Source organism: Cydia splendana, chromosome 16, assembly GCF_910591565.1.
Source record: "Cydia splendana chromosome 16, ilCydSple1.2, whole genome shotgun sequence".
Classification (NCBI taxonomy): domain Eukaryota; kingdom Metazoa; phylum Arthropoda; class Insecta; order Lepidoptera; family Tortricidae; genus Cydia; species Cydia splendana.
The window spans coordinates 11,838,789-11,861,259 of record NC_085975.1 but is presented as its reverse complement, the minus strand read 5'-3'; the positions used below and the strand labels follow the sequence as shown (position 1 = coordinate 11,861,259).

Genomic DNA, 22,471 nt, shown 5'->3' with positions numbered 1-22,471 from the left:
TCTAGCCCTAGTCCGACGACGCAAATGAAATTGTATACGCGACGATTGCGACGTCATCAGAGCACGGTTCTCTGCGCGTTCTCTAACGCGCCGCGCTGTGTGTGCTCCCGTGCTCGCCCGGAGTACCCTTCTCTGTGCAGGCATCTAGCCCTAGTCCGACAACACAAATGAAATGACAAATCAGTGCGCTTCACAATCCAGGCGACGAGTGCGCGATGTGCAAGCGAAGCGCGTTCCATGCTTCGGACTTAATCGTCGGGATAAATAACTCTGACCGCGGCGCGGTGACTCACACAATATCCACTACACTTGCCATGTTTGTGGACCGTTTTGTGCACAAATCGGTACCGTTGTGCACCGATTTCTCAGATCGGTGCATAATGTTTCAGAACCGACACCGAACGTAAGAATCGGTATCTGATGACCTTCTATAAATTGCGATGCACGAGTTACCATCCTCATTTCCAATCTGGTGTTCAACTAGCCAGGAGATCAGCTAATAAACTTGGAGTTGATTCGACCATAGTTAGCAGCAACATACCAACAGTCTGATACCTACACGGACACAAGGTGCGCTTCTTCAGACAGAAGATATATTGCTGTTACGAGGCCCACGAAACAACCAATAAAATGGAACATAAACGCACAAAGGTTGTGCGAATGCCCGACCAAGTGTCAAATCGCGTTGCACCTTCTCCGATCAATAGCAACAAGGAACGTTGCTTTGCTTTGATAGCAATCAAGCTGAACACATGGTACATCATTCGTAGACAACGTGAGAGCTTGGAAAAGGCAAAAGAGAGGATACTAAGCAAATATCCCAGTGCGAAAGTGGTGAAAGAGTGGCACGGCGTGTCGCACTCAGTAGACATAGGAAACTCGCTGAAATCACGATTACGCAACGAAAAGTGGCTTGCTCAAGGAAATATTTTACAAATGACAGATACGAGCTGTCAGTACATTGATGAAGATTTAGTTAAATTCGTCGATATTATACTGGAAGAAAACGCCGCAAGTTTGCAAACACAAAACTAGGAAAGTGTTCACTTTTACGTGTATTTGTGCCATAATTATAATTTGTGAGAGACAAATCAGTAACTTTTTTATATCCTACTTATTTTGTTGCGGTACCTAGTTAAGATTTTGGTTATATTATATCAAAAAACAATATATCTATTTTCTAAAGTTGATTTGACAATAAAATGTTGTTTTATTTTCTCTCTTCCTTACCAAACTTTTGCGCGCTCGACTAGTTTGAAGTCAATCAGGCATTTCATTCCATTTTTAACCGACTTCAATTTCATAGAAGGAGGAGGTTCTGTATTCGGTTGTGGCTATTTTTTTTTTTTTTTTTTTTTTCTATGTACGTTCACCGATTACTCCGACATCCGTAGACCGATTTGAGTAATTCTTTTTTTGTTTGAAAGGAGCTACCTCCGAGTTGGTCCCATTTTAATTTTGTTCTGTTCTGATGATGGGATCCATGAGGAATTGAGGGAACTCCTCAATTTTTAAAGGCACATGCATGGTGTTTTGGGCGTTTTCTTAAGCAACTCGAGCATTTTCTCCCGAAAACCACCAATTTGCTGAAGTAGACCTGATGATGATGATTATTTTGATGATAATGATGATGATTTCTTTAAATGTAAGTATGTTCAGCGATTACTCCGGCACCTGTGATCCGATTTGAGTAATTCTTTTTTTGTTTGGAAGAAGTTACCTCCAAGTTTTTTCCGTATTATTTTTGGTTCTGGTCTGATGATGGAATCCATGAGGAATTGAGGGAACTCCTCAATTTTTAAAGGCACGTGTTAAGTGATTTCGGGGTTTTCTAAAGTAACTCGAGCATTTGCTTCCGAAAACCACCAATTTGATGTACTGCAACTGTAGCCTTACCACGAGTTTGACATTGACACATTCGGTAACGTCTTATGAATCTAAATGTAACTTTTTATGCATCTCGCTCACACTAAGGTTAGTACGAGCGAGTTGCATAGGAAGCAAGTTACAAACATGCTAGCGAATATATCAATGTCAAACTCGTGGTAAGCTGGTAAGGCTACTGATCGGGGATTAGGGTTAGGAGTTAAGGGGTCAGGGATTAAGGGGTCGGGGAATGGCGGTTGAAGGGTTGCTGGTTCAGGATCGAGGGGTTCCTGGATCAGGGGTTGATGTGCTGTGAGGTTGAGTGATCGGGGGGCTGAGGGATTGGGTCAGTGGCGGAGCAGGCGGATGGATTTAGTTGACAGGAATTATAATTTCCTAGACGGACTCGAGAAAATTTCTGGTTCAGGGTCGAGGGGTTCCTGGATCAGGGGTTGATGCGCTGTGAGGTTGAGTGATCGGGGCGTTGAGGGATTTGGTCAGTGGCGGGGCGGAGGATGGATTTAGTGTAGTCGTGACAGGAATTATAATTTCCCAGACGGACTCGAGAAAATTCCTGATTACATATTTATTAAAGAAATAGGTACACGAATTTAGTGTTAAACATGATCTTGTTTTTCATTCATGCGTCGCGCTCTTAACAATGCGTTAAAACTAAAAATGGAAAAATAAAAACTTTTTACAAAAAAAAGCAAACCGACTTCAAAAAGGATGAAATAAAATATTATCCTTTTTGAAGTCTATGCGTTACCAACTGATATGTTTGAAGTCGGTGCCAAGCCAAGTAGTACAATACCAGTCAAAAATAATCAGCTTTATGGCTATAAATCCCATTAGAACTGTACTAATAACTATTACAAATGTGTAAGTAATTCTGTCTGCCTCTTTGTCGCCTTTTCATGGCTAAACAACTGAACCGCTTTAGGTGAAATTTGGCAAGAAGGTAAATTTCTTGAATTGTTTTATATTTTGAAATGTAGTCCTCTGGATAAGGGACGGGAAATTACTCAGTCCCAATCTCACACTTGCGTGCTATAGACTGTTCGAGCATTAGTAAGAAATGCTCTTTAAAAAATACGACGGAAAAAAAAATGCATTGGATTTCCACTAATGTGCCGACAAACATGGTACAGACTGCGCCAAGAAGGTTTGATCGTGTGTTCTGAGGTGTGTTCTTAGATACAATCGACGTCAAAGATATGTTTACACTTTTGCACCTTACACCTTTGTTATAAGGCGAAAAGTGTAAACATATTTTTAACGTCGACTGTACCTACAGAAAGTATGTTCATTGTCGTCGTGTAAGGCAATCCAACGTAGGTACATCCTTATCGAATCGCACCAAAATCATGGTATGCTTCAAAATTTGGCTTGGCACCGACTTCAAACATATCAGTTGGTAACGCATAGACTTCAAAAAGGATAATATTTTATTTCATCCTTTTTGAAGTCGGTTTGCTTTTTTTTGTAAAAAGTTTTTCATTCATATACACCTACATTGGATAGTGTAGGATTACAGTTTACACTGACTGTGATTACTTAAATAAAATGCAAACTAGGCCGAAACCATGTTCAATTCAAAGACAGCTTACACTATTTCTTACCTCCTTTATTTTTTTGTTAATCTTTGTCGATCTCTTGTAATCATTTCGAAAATGTATGTCTCCTTTGAAAACGAGATTCAGTCATTAACAGTTACTTACTTGACTTATTTGTCAACAAACTGTCAAACACGTTACCTTCCGACATGCTTGCAATACAAACTATTTACTCGTAAACGACAAATGTCAAAAGTTGTCAAAACATGCGATCGTGGTCCTAACAGTTAAATTATTCTCGTGAGAATCCAAACAGGATTCTAAAACGTAGTAAATCTCTTGATTCGTCTCCCGTAAGTATCTCGCCGCCGACGCCGACAAGGCACAGGTCGCCAGCGGGCTGCGGTATCGTGAAGTCGTGAACCGAAGTGGCAGGGCCTTTTCTAGAGTCTAGTCTGCAATCTAGACTATTTCATGATGGGATTGGCTCATCACTATCTCCTCATCCAGATAAAACCTGTAAGTAAAGTGTTTTAGAAGTAGCGTTTTGTATTTCTAAACATACGGAATCATAGTAAAAATCAGTTTGAGTTTGAGAAATTAATTCACGAAAGCTGGATGGCGCGGATTTTATATGAGAACGTGATAGGTTAGTACAAACTAGCGCCAGCTCTTAGAATCTACCTTTATGTACTTTAGTTGGATTTCTTTTTAAAACGCAAAGCTTTCTCTCAATCGATGTCCTGGAAAGTTAAGCCTAAGTATGTGTAGTAATAAATAATAAATCACCTTCAATGTGATTTTATAATTTCGAGCAAGTTTCTTAGTCCAATCGGTATTGGGCATTAGATGAAAAAATATTTGAATTAATATTTTTTTTTTTTTTTTTTTTTTTATGGTTAAAGATAACATTTATTTACATACAATACATATTTATTTAAGTAGTGTCATTATCTTAATTTTATTCAACTTCTGATATTATCAAAATATCATCTTAAAACTGACAAAGAAAAAGTTTTTATAATATTAATTTGTTTTGAGAACATAAATAACAATTTGACGGAATATCTACTAAGCATATGCATACTCGTATGTTAATAATCTTAACATGGTGTTATAATAAATTAACCTATATTTTTTGTTTTATACGTCACAAGATAAAAACCACAAGTCGAATAATTTATAATGTGTTAAGTTGTATGTTATATTAAATCAATAATATCACTCTTATTGCTATCGTATTAAAGATGGTTTGTAAAAGGTTTCTTTTATTTTTATGGAGATATGTCGAATAATGTCGATATCGCAAAGCTTAAAAGGAAAGTTGATTACGGCTATCAAACTTTAAACGAATGGGACTATTAAATGATACCTACATTAGTTAATATTGGACATAAAGGTGATCGGACTTTTGCCTTTGTTTATCGATTCCATTATCCCATGTGACTTTATCAATCAATCGAATTGTCGTGAGTCTATTGTTAAACTCATTAGGATTTTAATTTTTTTAATTTGAAGGTGTGGCTTATTAAGTTATTATAAAAATTTAGTTTAGAGTATTTATTTTAAACTTTATTGTAAGTCGGTACCTACATCAAAAAAGGTACAAATGGCGGACTTAATGCCTCATGGCTCATATTTTACGTACCTATATTTCTTAATTTAAATTTATTTAAAGACAGTTATGCGTGCAGCATAACAAAGAGAAGCAATTCCGAGCGTCTCTAGTTTGCACAGGGACGGTAAAGTTATCCGGTGTGTAAATTTATGCAGCAATCTCATCGGGGCTCGGGACCAGGGTGTCAGCAATATCGCGAAATTGACACTGCCCCATCAATCACGAGCGATCGAGCACGGCGTTATAGTTGCGGCTATCGGTACAAATTGCCGTCGCCTCGGTGATTAACAATGCATGACTTGGTAACCGGAAAAACACCGAAAACACGACGTGGCTCGTTCGACGTTTACAGAAAAAACAGTATCACTTGTGCCATTAACGTAATAGGAAAATACGTTTTCAAGTATGCTTACCGTCAAATCCTATTTCGAAGTTCGAAGTTCTAGACTCCGTTGAGACCGAATAAACCGCTAGGAACTTTCTGCAGCTTGAGTTTAGCGTTGACAAAACAAGCCAAAAACACGACGAAGCTCATTCAATTCCGACGTTTATAAACACGCTATCCCTTGCACCATTATCGTAATTGAATACACACAACAATACAAGACGTGAAGCACCGGGTGTGTTGTACAATTGAAAAGTTTCCCCCAAAGGGATTTACGAGTCTAACTATAAGATCGTGAAGGATGTGACAATCCTTCCACACATTTAAAAGGCCTACGCCGATTATAGTTTCCGGTGTCTTACGCTCGACTGTGCGACGCGGGAACGCTCTCGTCGACATAAGGTCGGTTCTCGGAACCGGCCCGATTCGCTTGAGCTTAGATTACAATGTCAATAGACGTTTCGACCTGAATCGGGCGTAGCTGGGGTCGCTTTTCGGAAACATTCTTCAAGTTGTTATTTCAAGTGGATAGCGATTCCCTCGACGCTCGGTGCCTTGACTTCTAAAGTAGACTCTTTTGTCTCTACAAGATATAGTGAGATTAATATTCGCGATGGTATTACTTATTACAAGAATAACGCTAAGTTTTATCTATAAGTGAGATGTCTTTGTTCTTACGTAGCTTTCCCACGCGATCTAGGCTCTCACATTACATACGACCAACTTTAGTAGTTAGCTCACGGCGCGTATTTCGTTTCGCATCGCAGAACGACTTTTGAATAATGTTTTTTTCTTATTCAGTAAGTCTCCGTATAACTCAAACAACAAAGCCGACCGCGGAGATCCTTACAAAAGAATATGAGAAATATCTGCGCCCCTACAATCCGCATCGCTTCGCTACTTCAGATATATTGGAAAATATTTCTTGCTGCTATCTGAATAGCTTGTTCGGATCTCCTATTTCGTTTTATCAGAGGGTAAGTAAACAGTGTGAAAACAAATACGTTGATCTAGTATCTATCAGACGGAATAGTGTGGTGCCCGCGGGTCTAATCCAGCGGGGTTATGTGCTCGGAGTTACATTCATAATTTAAGTCGGAGATGCTCTGATTAAATTTCTCTTTGTCGTCCGTTCTGCGGCGCAAAGCACTCGAGCGTCGTTTTATTTTAAAATAAATAGGCTATGAAGAGAGTTTGTTAACGTGAATGCATTTCAACGTTTACTTTATACCACATCTAATATATTTTTGAAATTTCATGAAGCCTTATTTTAAATGTAGGTACTTATGCTAAACTTGTCATGTCTATGTATTAATTCCTGCATGGCGATATAGTCGTTACCTTTTTAAAACCTGGTAAAAACAATGGTAACCAATAACCATACCGAATGCACGTTCGATGACAAGCCAAACGTTACGAAAAAGTAACGTAACGTAAAGCAAAACTTTAGACACAAATGTGAAATTATATTTGGCAGAAACTGTGAAATCTCCAACTCGACCAACTAAATGTCAGTCCGTTTAAACGTTGATTATTTAAAAGCAATTCATTACATTAATTTATTCATTCCCGAGAAGCGGTATAACCGCCCATAAAGCTCCGTAATTATCCGTTTGTTTAAAGAATACACAAATAAAGTTTACGAGTTCGGATATAACTTTTTTATTATCTCACATGTTTCTGTGGGGATGTTCCCCAGCCGAGCGTGTGCCCCGGTGGACTAAAAACGTCTTCCATTATGCTTTTCTGACGTTTTCATACATTATGTAAATAATTTAGACGCAATAATATATACATCTGATACAATATACAGTATTTCACACAAACAGTCTATAAAAAGTAAATTAGTTTGGAAAGTAAATAAATAAAACTGTTTGAATATAACATTTATTTTATGTAATTTAAGTCAGTCGTTTCTGAGCCGGTTCTCTCTCAAAAATTCCTTGTGTATTACGGTAGGTATAGTACCTATACTTAACGTAGTACCACTTCTCATAGGCTCCAAAATTCACACGTGAAGTAATTGTTAGCACGCGGTCCCATTGCCACGTCATGACATCACCCGCGTCGACATACTCGTAAACCCATTATTCATTATAATTCGGCTTGTCATAAATTTCCCTGTATATTTTAATAGATTTACCGCAATCAGGGCAGCATAATACTCATAGCAGTAACATTTTGTTATCCCTTCATGCATAAATGTTTGCGTAATATTTTGGAAGCCATGCCTTCCCCTGCCGCAGTACCCACTACGTGGCCCCTAAGTTGCATTGCAGCTCTTCTCAATCTTCTCGTTTTATTTCGGTCGTTATTTTTTTTTGTCAAGAATTTTTGGATACGATGACTTATTAAGTGAGTCGTATTTCTTTTTCTTTTTTAAGTTCTTCCGCTCATTTTGGTAGGCGTTGACACATTGAGGATGCGATTTAAATTTAAATGTAAAATGCAAACTCATTCTCGCGTACATATCTTTAATCTTAACAATACAGCTTCATAATTTGCATTCAATTTATATTTTAAAGCACCTTTTGTGTTCTGTGTTATTACTTCGACATTTAATTACTGTTGTAGCGTAAGTAATCAATGGAATTGTAAACGAGTTGTGTTGGATGGATGTTAAATTGAACAGGTAGCACTTAATTAAAGTATAAAAGCAGTAGCTAAATGCAAATTTTAAAATCGTTGTTCATTGAAGTAGAAACAATAATCAGTTTCATTTAGTACTGTAAAAAACAACTAACGGCCGCGTTATTTATAAACTCGATTAGGACATTTTTTGCTTGTTATCTATATGTAGCGGTACCTGAAGACATCTGTTTGTAATAGTGGGTGTAGAAAAGTAGGTAATCAGCCGTTGGTTGGTCATAGTGGCCGATGGTGTTTGATTGAGCCCATAACTCGTGCGGTTAGTGGAGCGAGTAATGTTTAAGTTGGCGCGGGGAAGATCGAGTCGAGTCGGAGTCGGAGCCACGCGGCGCCCAGCGCCGCTCAGTATTCGTGAAGCGTGCGACCGACGCGCTGTTCGTGTTCGTGGCTCCCACTCGGATTGACTATAAAATTTGTGTGTTCTCTTCTGTGCAGTGCTCATCGTTCCCTTTGTCTGCAGGTACTGTGCAGTGCAAGCCGGGATGTGTACAGTGATGGTGTAACGTGCCTGAACGCACAGTGTTTGTGTTAACTATAGTGCTAAAAGTGTTCATGGATTGTGTCTATTTTGGATTGACATAGCGAGTCCTCGAGAGATCAACTTGAGAACGGTGAGTTATCAAAGTACCTATTTGTCTGCGATAAGATAGCGACTCTAGTGTTATTAAGTGTAATTAACCTTGTTTGCTTTTGATTTACATTTATTTGTTTGCATGATTTGTTATTTGTATTTACGTGTTATCTAAGATTTATGTAACATTCCTGGCAATGCCGTGGTGCATGCGTTTGTTTATGGAGAAATTAATGAGCTACGTTTAAACCAATTAAGTGGGTTCCGAACGAAATTAGTCTTGCTATTTGGAGCACAAGAACTACCTAGACAGCATTTTTACATTTGCTTCTTTTGACGTTAGAACGCATTCTTTAAATGTCACTCATAGTTAGCTTACTAATGATTAGTAATGAGAGATGCCTTTCTTGAAGGTATTGGGCAAGAAATCTGCCTAGTTAGCAAGTCTAAATAAGTAGGTGCCTTAGCTCCTTGTATGCAAAAACAACCATTTTTGTGCTTATTCAAATGCTTATTGAATACAAAGTTCAAATAAGTATAAGCAATATGAAAGCAAGATCAACATTATTCTACGTCGCTAGGTAGGTATACATAAGTACCTATTTAAAACAAACATTGGAAAACTTAATTACACAACGGTATTTGCATTGTACAACACACAATACACCACAATGCCATATTATGTTAACACATTTTATGGTTATTTACTTAAGAAAATAAAATATGAAATCGTACGTATATCTGCGACCATAAGTACTAGGCGCGCAGTAGTTGGTAGGAGATGAAACAATTGTTTTTTCAAGTTTTCAGCTTGATAACGAATATAACGATAAGGAACTCGATAATAGTTTATTAGATTAGGACTTATTGGTACCTAATATACTGCGGAAGCTGACAGTAATCATACTTATGCTTATGTTATGTATGTATTGCGAGAATCTTCAATTGCAAAAAATACAGAGTGTTAAAAGTTATAAATGTATATTTCGTCATAAATAGCACGCACAATACCTGATAAAATGTGTTGACCACCTGCCGTATCATACCTTCTCGTTTACCATTCGAATCAGAATAGATACCATAACCAGGTACCAAACTACATATTCCATTCAGATGCCCCGTTCGATCCTACATCTAGCCTGAATAAACCAATTCAATTGAGAACATTTTTTAAATTGGGTAGGAACCTATCCGCATGTAAACAAAACATTGTAAACTATACCAGTACTAAGGTGCATTGGGGGGGGGGTAATATTGAAAATGGCAAATATGTATTTAACTAGAAGCACTTACTACTGCATAGCAACCGTAAGCAAGATGGCTTGTGTAGCGCTATAGTGGGATAAGTGTGTTGCTAAAGTGTGAAGTGCTTTTGGTTTTATAGATACCTAACACCGAAACAAACACTTACCCCCGTATGCATAAAACTTTACGGGACTGATTTAGTTAAATTATGTTTTATCCCTTTCTTACATATACCTAAGTCAAAATGACAGATAAGGGCAAACGATTAATAGCTAATTGAGGTTTGTAGCGCATTTATGAATAAGGGGGTTAAAGTCCACCTAACATTCCTAATCAGATTTATTCGTTTTGAATGACTTCAAGCCAAGAATCCTTACAAATTCTTAAGCCAGCTTAGTTCCAGTCTCATAATTACAAAAATCACATTGTAATCGTCATTCCATTTCTTATAACTTATAACAGGGTCGCCATTTGGGCCCTTTTGTTTATACCCAGTCGAGAAGGGTCATTACGGCTTAGAGTTTATGGTCTGCGCAGGGCACAACTCCCAGCGCATACCAAAAAAAGGCTTTCCAGTATAATCATACACTCCAATTACGCATATTTCTTATGGTCGTAGAGGTCTAGATACGATGGTTTGCTTCAACTGAACCTTCTCACTGGAATACAGGGCAGGGGTGCCGCAGCTCCGTATTTTAACGCGAACAATAAGACTATCTCGAAACTTTTCAACCCTCCGTATTATTTTTATTTAATTCTGTTTGTCATGAATAATTTGTGAAACCACCCCGTGTATCTTTTATGGGATTAATTTTGAAAGGGATGTGAATATTTAGAGACATTTTAATCCAATTAGAGATTTAATTTTTTTACATAGTTAGGTAGGTACTATATGGATTTTATGGATCGGCTATTTAGTGAGATATAATAATGTACCTAATTCACTTGTTATGCATATCTCTGACTTGATTCATGACTGCAGTGTGGGTTTATGAGTAGATTGATATGAGATAGGATATACATCCATTTTATATTGATGACATCCAAGTAGTTATTAAATAAATAAATAAATATTATAGGGACATTCTTACACAAATTGACTAAGTTCTTCAAGTTAAGTTAAGTTAATTGGTTAAGTTTTGTTCTTTGAAACTTTGAAGTACCACGGTAAGCTCAAGAAAGCTTGTCTTGTGGGTACTCGACAACGATAAATTTTAATATTTATTGGATTAAATTTACAAATGTTGTGATCTCGATTGTTCAATTTAGAGAGAGAAGCAATCATTCTCAGTGTAATAGTGTAAACGCCAATAACCTGTGCCCACACCGGCCCTTTGTAAGTAAAGTTCCTAAACATCTCGGCTTCATTGGATAGTGAACAAACGGCGGTTAAGGGTAACATTCCATTTCTGTCCGCAGCTGCACTACTAGTACGAACGCGTCGGTGTTATCGTCAATTTCCATAATAAAATGAATGGTAGTGCTGCTGTCGTTGGAAATGGACTGTCACCTTAAATCGTTGAATTTTGTGAGGATTGGTATTTATTAGGTAGGTATTTTTTTACTAGGTATAGGTACTCAAGAAATTAACCAAGCCTTCTAACGCCTACAAATCGTTATTACACTAGTAAATTCCTACTTAGTAAGTTAACTTACATGTTAACTACCTACTTAAGTAAGGATTTGCAAAGTACTAGGACTACAAACTTACGTTGTACACACGACACAGCTAGAGCACCCTTCTTTATGCAAGCTCACTGGTTTCATCTTCAGCTTAGATACTTGTTTATTCATGATCTCCTGGTACATGTAGTAACATTTTGTGCATTATGTTGTCCTAGTAGCCAATCTGGTTAAAAAAACTTGCTCAGGCTGAGCAGGAATCATGGATACGACAAAAAAACAAGTAGGTACTTGTTTATTTCTGATCTCTTGGTACATATAGTTCAGTTTGCGCACTATGTTGTCCTAGTTATCAACCATTACCGGAGAACATAAATTGAAAGAAGACTGCAGACTTGCTTCAGAATTATCAAATTACTACTCTCCAACTTTACAACGTTATACTAGACTAAATGGTCATAAAATGAAATATGATCAAAGAATCCTAAATAATTATGTTTTTCAAATCATAAATACATAGACACTAGACAGGTAAAGACATTACCCTCGTTTGCGTCGCGCTGTCGAGTAAAAACAGTAAAAACAAGAGATAACTTGATTAGGGCGATTTAATCATTTCGGACACATAGCCAGGAAGACTGGAGACAACCTGGAAAAGCTAATGGTCACAGGTTCGGTGGAAGGAAAGAGAATGGGCCGCAGTCCAACGCGATGAAGATCCATGATGCCTTGGAAGTCGCAAGGGATCGGACAGGCTGGAAATCTGCAATCCGGAATCATGTGCTCCACGAGGAGGTCCCGACCCTCAGCACTGAGGAGTACGAAGCAAGGAGGAGGAGGAATCATATTAACGTCAGAGTATGTCTTTCTTACTAGCAATAGTAGCAATACGTTTTGGCTTAACTATACAAATATACATAGTTGATTTGGCTCGTTACATCCTTCTTACACTGTGTAGGTATTCACTGCAATAATATAAATAATAGCTAGATTAGCAGGTCACTTTAAACAAGACATGACAAATACGATAAGTGCTCATGTCTCAAAGAAACGGTACACATCCATTTGGCACTGAGAACTCTCAGACATCGTGTTATTATAGCTAAAGGTGAAACTATCCATAAACGATTTTATTGCCTAGGACGCTTTGTATAACATCAATTATATTTCAACGATTTTGCACCTTACTTCATTGCAATAAGGAGAAATGGATATACATATATTTGTCGACTGTGGGAATGGGAAACCGTTATGACTGTACTATCTCAAGCGTCTCGCGTACACATGTCAAATCTTACCACAATAGATCATTTGTAGAGGTTGAGGTAAATTCTATCAGTTTTAATAATAGCACGTGACATGATGGCATCTTTTTATAAAAATTATAAAAATTGGCGATGTAGCTATTGAAAAATTTGTTATAGGAAATTCAAATGGGCGCATGACCAATTTTATAATAAAGCGAGTATGTTTTATGATTGGCGATGTCACGATGAGTTACAAAACGAAGTGCAATAGGGTATTTGACTGTATGTAAAATAAATTATTTTACACCATGCATGAAATAAAGCACCAGAAGGTTAATAGAGAAACGTAAACAGCAGTTATTTTTAGACACAATTTCTATTTTAAAACCCGTAAGTATAAAACTATAAAGAGTAGATAATTTGATTGTGACGTCACATGCTAGTGTTTCATATAAATTTCATAGTAACAAAATCGTTTTGGGAGTTCGAAAAAGAAACTGATTTGACTAGTAGTCAAATACCCTATTGGCGAAGTAACTAAAAGTTATTGAAAAATTTGTTATAGGAAATTGAAGTGGGCGCATGACCAATTTTATAATAAAGCGAGTATGTTTTATGATTGGCGATGTCACGAGTTACAAATCGAAGTGCAATTGTGCCATTTGTCTAGGTGGAAATGGATACTCGTTTTATACAGTAGAGTCGTTAAAGTTTGATTTATTGTTCCATTCATCTGTCATTATTTAATTATTACTTCACAGGTTTTGTATATCTTACCGAAATAAACGTACCGTTCCGTCATTCGTAATTATGAGTCAATTGAGATTTTATTACCCACGCGAATACGTGGTTATTTGTGTCGGTGTGTGTAAAAATGGACCTTATACCGATTGACAAAAGCGTTGATAAGCATTTGTGCCATTCTCAATCAAAAGGGTATTGTCGGTTGTCAATAAAGCGCTATTTCCATATGGCTTCAATTTGAAATCAACCTTATTGACAACCGACAATGTGGTACCTTTTGGTTGAAAACGTCACATATGTTCGTATTTTAAATGCTTCGTCACACAGGCGCGTTTTCCTATGTGACGCGCCTATGTGACGGAACCTTTAAAGTATCGTTAATCGCGGAAGCGTCAACTGCTGTATAGTCCCTCTTTGGCTGGAACGACACATTCATTTATATTGCCGCCTATAAAGATATCGCAGATTAGATAACGAAAACATTTTGAGATATTCAAAGTATAAATGTTGAGTGATGTTGAATGTTGAATGCTGTGAGACAGCCATAATATTTCTCATTAAACATTCTGACCTTTTAGCCGAAAACAAATTGTGCATCTTCTTAAAACGTTTATCTGATTTCGTAAGCATCCAGGCTTCTGCTCTCACGGCAACGTGCTTTGAATGTAACAAACTAACACTGATTCCACGCGGTTGATTGAAATCTGTATAGGTTTATAGAATCCATCGTGACTTAGCCAACAGCTATCGTATAAGAAATTACGAAGTCATGTATTCTCAACGATTGTATATTAGCGTTAGCGAGTCATTTAACATATTCCAAGAAAAACCATCCTTGCGTGACCTCAAACTCCGTGATAACTGTTCACACAGCGGCAAAAGTGCATGGTCAGTTTATAAATGAATTCCATTCATAATATGTCCATGCAATTTTGCAGCGCGCTGTATACCCGGCTTTTTAGCTGGTTTAAACTCTAGATGCCGGCTAAACACTTGTCGAGAGACTCAGAGACAGGTCGAGAACGAATGTGTACATGCTCCCTTCTCCTCTCTCTCTTACTCGTCTCGTCTCGTCCTTCTTCAATTGGGTTGGTTTTTTCCTATGGCGAGAGGCCCTCGACGAGTGTGAACAGCCGGGCTAGCACATGATTGGAGCGACAGTATCTCGCCACGAGATAGACTACCCGTCCGTCTTTAATTAATACAGTTAGAAAAAGACGGGTAGTCTATCTCGCGGCAAGATACTGTCGCGCCAATCATGCGTTTTTGTTACGCATCTCGATGACACATTTTAGACTGGTTCTGTAGCGTTCGACTCGCCGGCACTCAGTAACCGAAGTACGTATTTTTTATGCAGGTGGTTGTGGCACGTGGCACGAGCGGTTTTACTTAACAATAGACAGTAGGATTAGCCGTCGAGCTCTATTTGAAAACTACACACTATACTCGCCTATACTCTGGCGATTGGAATCACCATAATGAAGCCTTAAATACCAAAGCCTCACAAAAGTGAATAGCACCTACACAACAGCTTTAGCCATTTAAAAGAATTCAAAAGGCATTGAGTCATCGTTCTAATTTGTTTAATGTATATTTGTGACGTTTTCAAGTAAAAGGTACCACATTGTCGGTTGTCGATAAGGTTGATTTCAAATTGAAGCTTCATGGAAATAGCGCCTTCTTAACAAGCGACAATAAGGATCCTTTTGGTTGAAATCGGCACATTAAAGGCGGAGACGATTTGAGTTATTTACGCGCCGTAAATTACTTGTCCGACGATTACTTTACACAACAATAAATTAGAATAATGCCCGGCCAATTATCGGTATGGGTATATGTGTGTGTAAAACGAACTGTGTGAAAGCGAAGGTATTTATTAATTAACGCATAAACTATCAAATGTAATAAATCGAATGGTTTGTCTTTTCTCTATCCGTCATTTTGATATTTCGGCTATCTTAGGACCCGTTAAGCAGGAACCGAATACCGGTATATTTTTCATACAAATTAACCGGTATTCAATTTCGGTATCTTGGTTGTTTATGTAGGTATATTTTTGCACTTAATTTAGCTAATTTGATCAAACATTATCCTTACCTAAATACTATTCTATAATATCAAAGAATTAATTTGAAAGCTATGTGATATTTTGATTTTTAGTTATACCGGTTAAGAGCGCTCTTACAAGAAAAGTCGAAATAATGCAAAATTGATGATACTAGTCGACGAAATTCAGGACTTTGCGCTCATTATTAGAAACAATGAGTGCTTGTTCCAGTAAAAGCGTCTTCTTATCTTTATAAATATCGTTGTAAATATTAGAAAAAGGACTTATTAAATTAGTAATGATTTTTTTTCTGATGGTCGTTTCCGCAAAACCCCGTGAAGCACTGAATGGCGAGCTCTTATTTGGAAATGTTGAGAATTTTACTCTGCTAAACCTGGCTATTTTGTATTACTAATACCCTGTACTTTAGGCATATCAAACTATATTTTTCCTACATACCTTTGAGAAAGAGAAAATCAAAGTAAAACGAACTCGATTTTCTCTCCGAAACAAGTGTCAATTCCTACGAAAATCTACTTAATATCGAAGTCATTTTCATACTCAAGCAATCTGCAACGTTTGCTTATACTGTTGGTATACATTAGTGTTTATGAAATTCTACTATAATTTTTTGGCAATTTTTTGAAAACTACTCTATATTACCGATGACGCGCGCTGCGCCAGCTCAGTGCCGCGGCAGAGCTTGTAGAGGCAGGACGTGTGTCGGTCGGCTCCGCACATTTTCAACGGCGACGACGAGGTTTTTTATCATTGTGTGCGGCGGGCGCCGTGTAAAACGCTATACTGTGTGCGTGTAAACCGCAACGAGAGACTTTGATCCTAGCACTGTTTTTATAGTATTATAATTTATAATGGTACAGTTTAATAAACTACCGGACAGGATTAAAAATATTTGAAACGACCTGACATTCTATATGTATTTATTTGACTCAAGATAGTACTCAGGGTCTGATGATGGAGCCGGAAGGTGGTCACCGGTACCAATCAACCATGCAACTAAACCACTTCGTGTTTAGGCTCGTTTTATTCATCTCAACAACATCTTTGACACAAGATAGTACTCAGGGTCTGATGATGGAGCCGGAAGGTGGTCACCGGTACCAATCAACCATGCAACTAAACCACTTCGTGTTTGGGCTCGTTTGATTCGGCTCAACAAGATCTTTGACTTAAGATAGTACTCAGGGTCTGATGATGGAGCCGGAAGGTGGTCACCAGTACCAATCAACAATGCAACTAAACCACTTCGTGTTTAGGCTCGTTTTATTCGTCTCAACAAGATCTTTGACTTAAGATAGTACTCAGGGTCTGATGATGGAGCCGGAAGGTGGTCACCGGTACCAATCAACCATGCAACTAAACCACTTCGTGTTTGGGCTCGTTTGGTTCGTCTCAACAAGATCTTTGGCACAAGATAATACTCAGGGTCTGATGATGGAGCCGGAAGGTGGTCACCGGTACCAATCAACCATGCAACTAAACCACTTCGTGTTTAGGCTCGTTTGATTCATCTCAACAAGATCTTTGACACAAGATAGTACTCAGGGTCTGATGATGGAGCCGGAAGGTGGTCACCGGTACCAATCAACCATGCAACTAAACCACTTCGTGTTTGGGCTCGTTTGATTCGGCTCAACAAGATCTTTGACTTAAGATAGTACTCAGGGTCTGATGATGGAGCCGGAAGGTGGTCACCAGTACCAATCAACAATGCAACTAAACCACTTCGTGTTTAGGCTCGTTTTATTCGTCTCAACAAGATCTTTGACTTAAGATAGTACTCAGGGTCTGATGATGGAGCCGGAAGGTGGTCACCGGTACCAATCAACCATGCAACTAAACCACTTCGTGTTTGGGCTCGTTTGATTCGTCTCAACAAGATCTTTGGCACAAGATAATACTCAGGGTCTGATGATGGAGCCGGAAGGTGGTCACCGGTACCAATCAACCATGCAACTAAACCACTTCGTGTTTAGGCTCGTTTGATTCGTCTCAACAAGATCTTTGACACAAGATAGTACTCAGGGTCTGATGATGGAGCCGGCAGGTGGTCACCGGTACCAATCAACCATACCACTAAACCACTTCGTGTTTAGGCTCGTTTTATTCGTTTCTATAAGATCTTTGACACAAGATAGTACTCAGGGTCTGATGATGGAGCCGGCAGGTGGTCACCGGTACCAATCAACCATGCCACTAAACCACTTCGTGTTTAGGCTCGTTTGATTCGTCTCAACAAGACCTTGGACACAAGATAGTACTCAGGATCTGATGATGGAGCTGGAAGGTGGCCACGGGTACCAGTCTACCATGTAACTGAACCACTTCGTGTTTGGGCTCGTTTGGTTTGTCGCAACAAGATCTTTGACACAAGGTAGTACTGAGGGTCTGATGATGGATCCGGAAGGTGGTGACCGGTACCAATCAACCATGCAACTAAACCACTTCGTGTTTGGCTTCGTTCGATTCGTCGCAACAAGATCTTTGACACAAGTTAGTACTCAGGGTCTGATGATGGAGCTGGACTGTGGCCACGGGTACCAGTCTACCATGTAGCTGAACCACTTCGTGTTTGGGCTCGTTTGATTCGTCGCAATAAGATGTTTGACATAAGATACTACTCAGGGTCTGATGATGGAGCTGATGATGATAGACAGGTACCCGTCGCCACCTTCGCGCTCCATCATCAGACCCTGAGTACTACCTTGTGTCAAAGATCTTGTTGAGATGAATAAAACGTGCCTAAACACGAAGTGGTTTAGTTGAATGGTTGATTGGTACCGGTGACCACCTTCCGGCTCCAACATCAGACCCTGAGTACTATCTTGTGTCAAAGATCTTGTTGAAACGAATAAAACGAGCCTAAACACGAAGTGGTTTAGTTGCATGGTTGATTGGTACCGGTGACCACCTTCCAGCTCCATCATCAGACTCTGAGTATCACCTAGTGTCAAAGATCTTGTTGAGACGAATCAAACGATCCTAAACACGATGTGATTTAGTTGCATGGTTGATTGGTAATGGTACCTTCCAGCTCCATCATCAGACCCTGAGTACTGTCTTGTGTCAAAGATCTTGTTGAGACGAATCAAACGAGCCCAAACACGAAGTTGTTTAGTTACATGATAGACTGGTACCCGTGGCCACCTTCCAGCTCCATCATCAGACCCTGTGTATCTTCAGTGTCAAAGATCTTGTTGAGACGAATCAAACGAGCCTAATCATGTTACTACATGGTTGATAGGTATCCGTGACCACCTTAATCATCATCAGATCCTCAGTACCAGATCGTTTTTAAACCCTCGTTGATACAAACTTTACAACCTATAGGTACCAAATGCAATGACGAAACATGTAAATAAGCGAGTAGGTACCTATAATTTCTTTCGAGTAATATACCTTCATAAGTACGAGTATGGGGCTATTCATAAATTACGTCGTTTCAAATGGGAGGAGTGGGGGGGGGGGTCTGGACATCGGATGATGGTAACATGACGTAGGAGGAAACAGATTCATCCGAAGCTTGATTTTTGGATGATTTGAGGGGTGGGGGGGGGGGGGGGGGGGTCAAAAATAGATGACGTAATTTATGAACAGCCCCTATGTACATTTGCACTGCATTTAGTATTTTCGTACTTACCAAATAACAGTTTTAGAACTTTAAAAGTTAAGTACAGTTAGTGTTGTTATGGTTGATTTCAATATGCTTCGCGAAGGATCAAGAATGTTTAATCCATCATTGTAGTGCGAGTGTGGTAGAAGGGATCGGCATACTGAGCTCGCACGGCCTGCCGCAGCGCGTAAAATACCTAAACTCGCTCAACGCCGAAATGTAATAGCGCTCTTAACGGTCCCTGCCCTTAAGATAGCAACAGTTAGAACAGACAGGCCGGCGGACTGTTAATCAGTGGGCCCTTTAGAAAGAGACAAAATTTAACAGAGATTTGTTAGAGGTTGCTAAGTTTTATGAATACGGGGGTAAGTTTCTAGAACCTAAAGTTTTCTTGTAAAAACTTTTGCTGCTTGTTTTTTCGGAATAAAAAGTAAGTAAATTCCTATCAATACCCATATGTTAAGTAATTCAGTAGCCTGATGATTGAGTAACAATCATTCAACTATTCATGTTCAACTCTTTATTTCCTGTTGTACAGAGGACAGGGGCCCTTTTATCTCCTACATATTTGTAAGATCCCTTTTTAATATACTGTTAGTTACAATTTGTAGGGTTATTATTACTAAACTTCATTGTCTATCCGTTTGTCCTTATATTTATTTCCTACTAACAGCAACACTAGGTTCATTCACGGCTTGCTAACTTTATCAATGATAGTACTATTAAGGATTACCACTAAAATTATATTGGCGGCAACTTTGTTTGCCTCGCTCGGCAAACACTGCCGCCGATCCCGGCGATATTGCCGCCCGGGGCATTTCACGCTCAACTTGCTATTACCATCTCAGACGGCCCGATCCGTCCAAATCAATTTGCGCTCACATCTCTCAAAGAAAATATTAAGAGCACCTTAGGGTTTCTCTTTATTCACTTTCTTTATGTCAATATTCTTAAAATGTGCTTTTGAGGAACGCTTGGAAGTGCTCAAAGGCGAGGCGTGGGTAGTGTGTTTCCATTTTAGAAATGTTTCCGTCACATAACTAGTATAAGTATGACCTTCTGATTCTAAGAATAATGTGTGATCGGAGGTTAGATACCCTGAGAGGAATCGTTTGATAAGGGATAGGAATTACAGCTTAGGGGTGTCATACTAAACACCCAGCTTAGAAATACTAGTACTAGTAGTCTCTGATTTGGTATAGCTTTTACGGATCTCGAGGTCATATAAGTCTGGTTATAACATCCCGAGGCTAGTCGTCGCAGACTGAGCCGTACATATAACATCCTCATCACTCATTTTGTAATCTGCCCGTGTCACACGTTTTTCTTGTGATTTGCTCGGCTTCGTGGGAGATAACTTTTGCCATACTTACTTTTGTAGTGTTCTGCGCATAATGCAGTAGTTTTAATAAAAATATAGAAAACTCTTTAAAGTATTCAAGTGACCTAACGCAAGCCTTGGCCGTGCTCCAACGAATGGTAAAAACTAAAATGTACTAAATTAGCGTCATTCCACTTATCATTTAGCGTCATTGCTGCGGCCTGCCTCTTAAATTTAATTAATTTATCCAGCGATACTAACGTAACTCGTAACAGTCGTAAGTAATCTATGCACTACGTAATCTGTCGCTATAAATTGTCGTCATCAGCGTATATTAATATTAATACGCGCTACTGTTCGTCACCGACTTCATCTTGTAAACGAGAAGCGTACCGTCTTTACCATAATGGCACACGGGGCCCGTGCCCAGGGCCCCCATCTTCAGTGGGCCCTGAAGGACAGACAGTAACAGTATATTTGATTACCCATAATATATACTTAGAAGATCATAGAAGAAAAATGTTAGTTTAATTAGCTTTCTTTACTTTCCAAAAGGGCCCCAAATTCTTAAGTGCCCAGGGGCCCCAGCATAATTTAAGACGGCCCTGACGAGAAGTAATGGACTACAGTCCCACGCAAGTGCATTGCGGGTTAGTAACTGGAAATATCCTAGTTGACTAGGTGCATTTATTTAGGCTCCTGCCTTGGCTAATACACACTTCCGTTTGGCACCGAGGAGGCTCTTGCATGACTCGTTGCATTGCGGGTTAGTAACTGGAAATATCCTGGTTGACTAGGTGCCTTTATTTAGGCTCTTACCTTGGCTACAAACTTCCGTTTGGCACCGAAGAGGCTCTTGCATGACTCTTTGCATTGTGGGTTAGTAACTGGAAATATCCTGGTTGACTAGGTGCCTTTATTTAGGCTCTTACCTTGGCTACAAACTTCCGTTTGGCACCGAAGAGGCTCTTGCATGACTCTTTGCATTGTGGGTTAGTAACTGGAAATATCCTGGTTGACTAGGTGCCTTTATTTAGGCTCTTACCTTGGCTACAAACTTCCGTTTGGCACCGAGGAGGCTCTTGCATGACTCTTTGCATTGTGGGTTAGAAACTGGAAATATCCTGGTTGACTAGGTGCCTTTATTTAGGCTCTTACCTTGGCTACACACTTCCGTTTGGCACCGAGGAGGCTCTTGCATGAGTCTTTGCATTGCGGGTTAGAAACTGGAAATATCCTGGTTGACTAGGTGCCTTTATTTAGGCTCTTACCTTGGCTACACACTTCCGTTTGGCACCGAGGAGGCTCTTGCATGAGTCTTTGCATTGCGGGTTAGAAACTGGAAATATCCTGGTTGACTAGGTGCATTTATTTAGGCTCTTGCCTTGGCTACACACTTCCGTTTGGCACCGAGGAGGCTCTTGCACGAGTCTTTGCATTGCGGGTTAGTAACTGGAAATATCCTGGTTGACTAGGTGCCTTTATTTAGGCTCTTGCATGACTCTTGGCAAGTGTAAGCAAGAGTGCTACGTACTGTCGCCATCAGATATATTGGGAGCGGCCAAGGTGTTCACAAATATTTTAACAAAACCTCCTTGTTCACAGTGTTAGTGATGGTACTTGCTATAACTGTTCCAAATTTTAGGTACCTACATGAAACGGTCTTTGAGAAAAACGCATTTAACCGATTTGCAAGACCGAAGTGATCCCATAAGAGCTCCGCGGCCAGTTTTGTGTAAGTACGTTAAAGTGGATGGTTAGATATTTTTGAGCGCCTTGGCCGCTCCGGTATATCTGATGGTGACTTTAGTGCCCAACCACTCTCATTTTATTGAGATGCCGTGTCTAGCTGTAAGATGGATGTATAGTATTGTAGCACATAAATTTAAATATGTCTCCTAAATCATTCTCCACCTACGTGCCTCGATTGACTCTTTTTCAACGGCTCACTAAGTTCGTAAATTG

The 22,471-nt window shown here is 39.2% G+C and overlaps 1 protein-coding gene across 4 annotated transcripts in view; it reads left to right on the top strand.

Annotated features, from left to right (window-relative positions):
* Nucleotides 1-22,471, top strand: part of LOC134798312 (zinc finger protein 608-like) — a 180,236-nt gene that overhangs the window by 52,128 nt on the left and 105,637 nt on the right. For 3 of the 4 annotated variants that reach the window (XM_063770717.1, XM_063770714.1, XM_063770716.1), the window contains exon 2: nucleotides 8,535-8,685. The gene's annotated coding sequence lies outside the window, so the exon portion shown is untranslated. Of the gene's footprint in view, nucleotides 1-8,387; nucleotides 8,686-22,471 lie in introns of those variants that run through there. The other variant, XM_063770715.1, reaches the window with a different exon arrangement.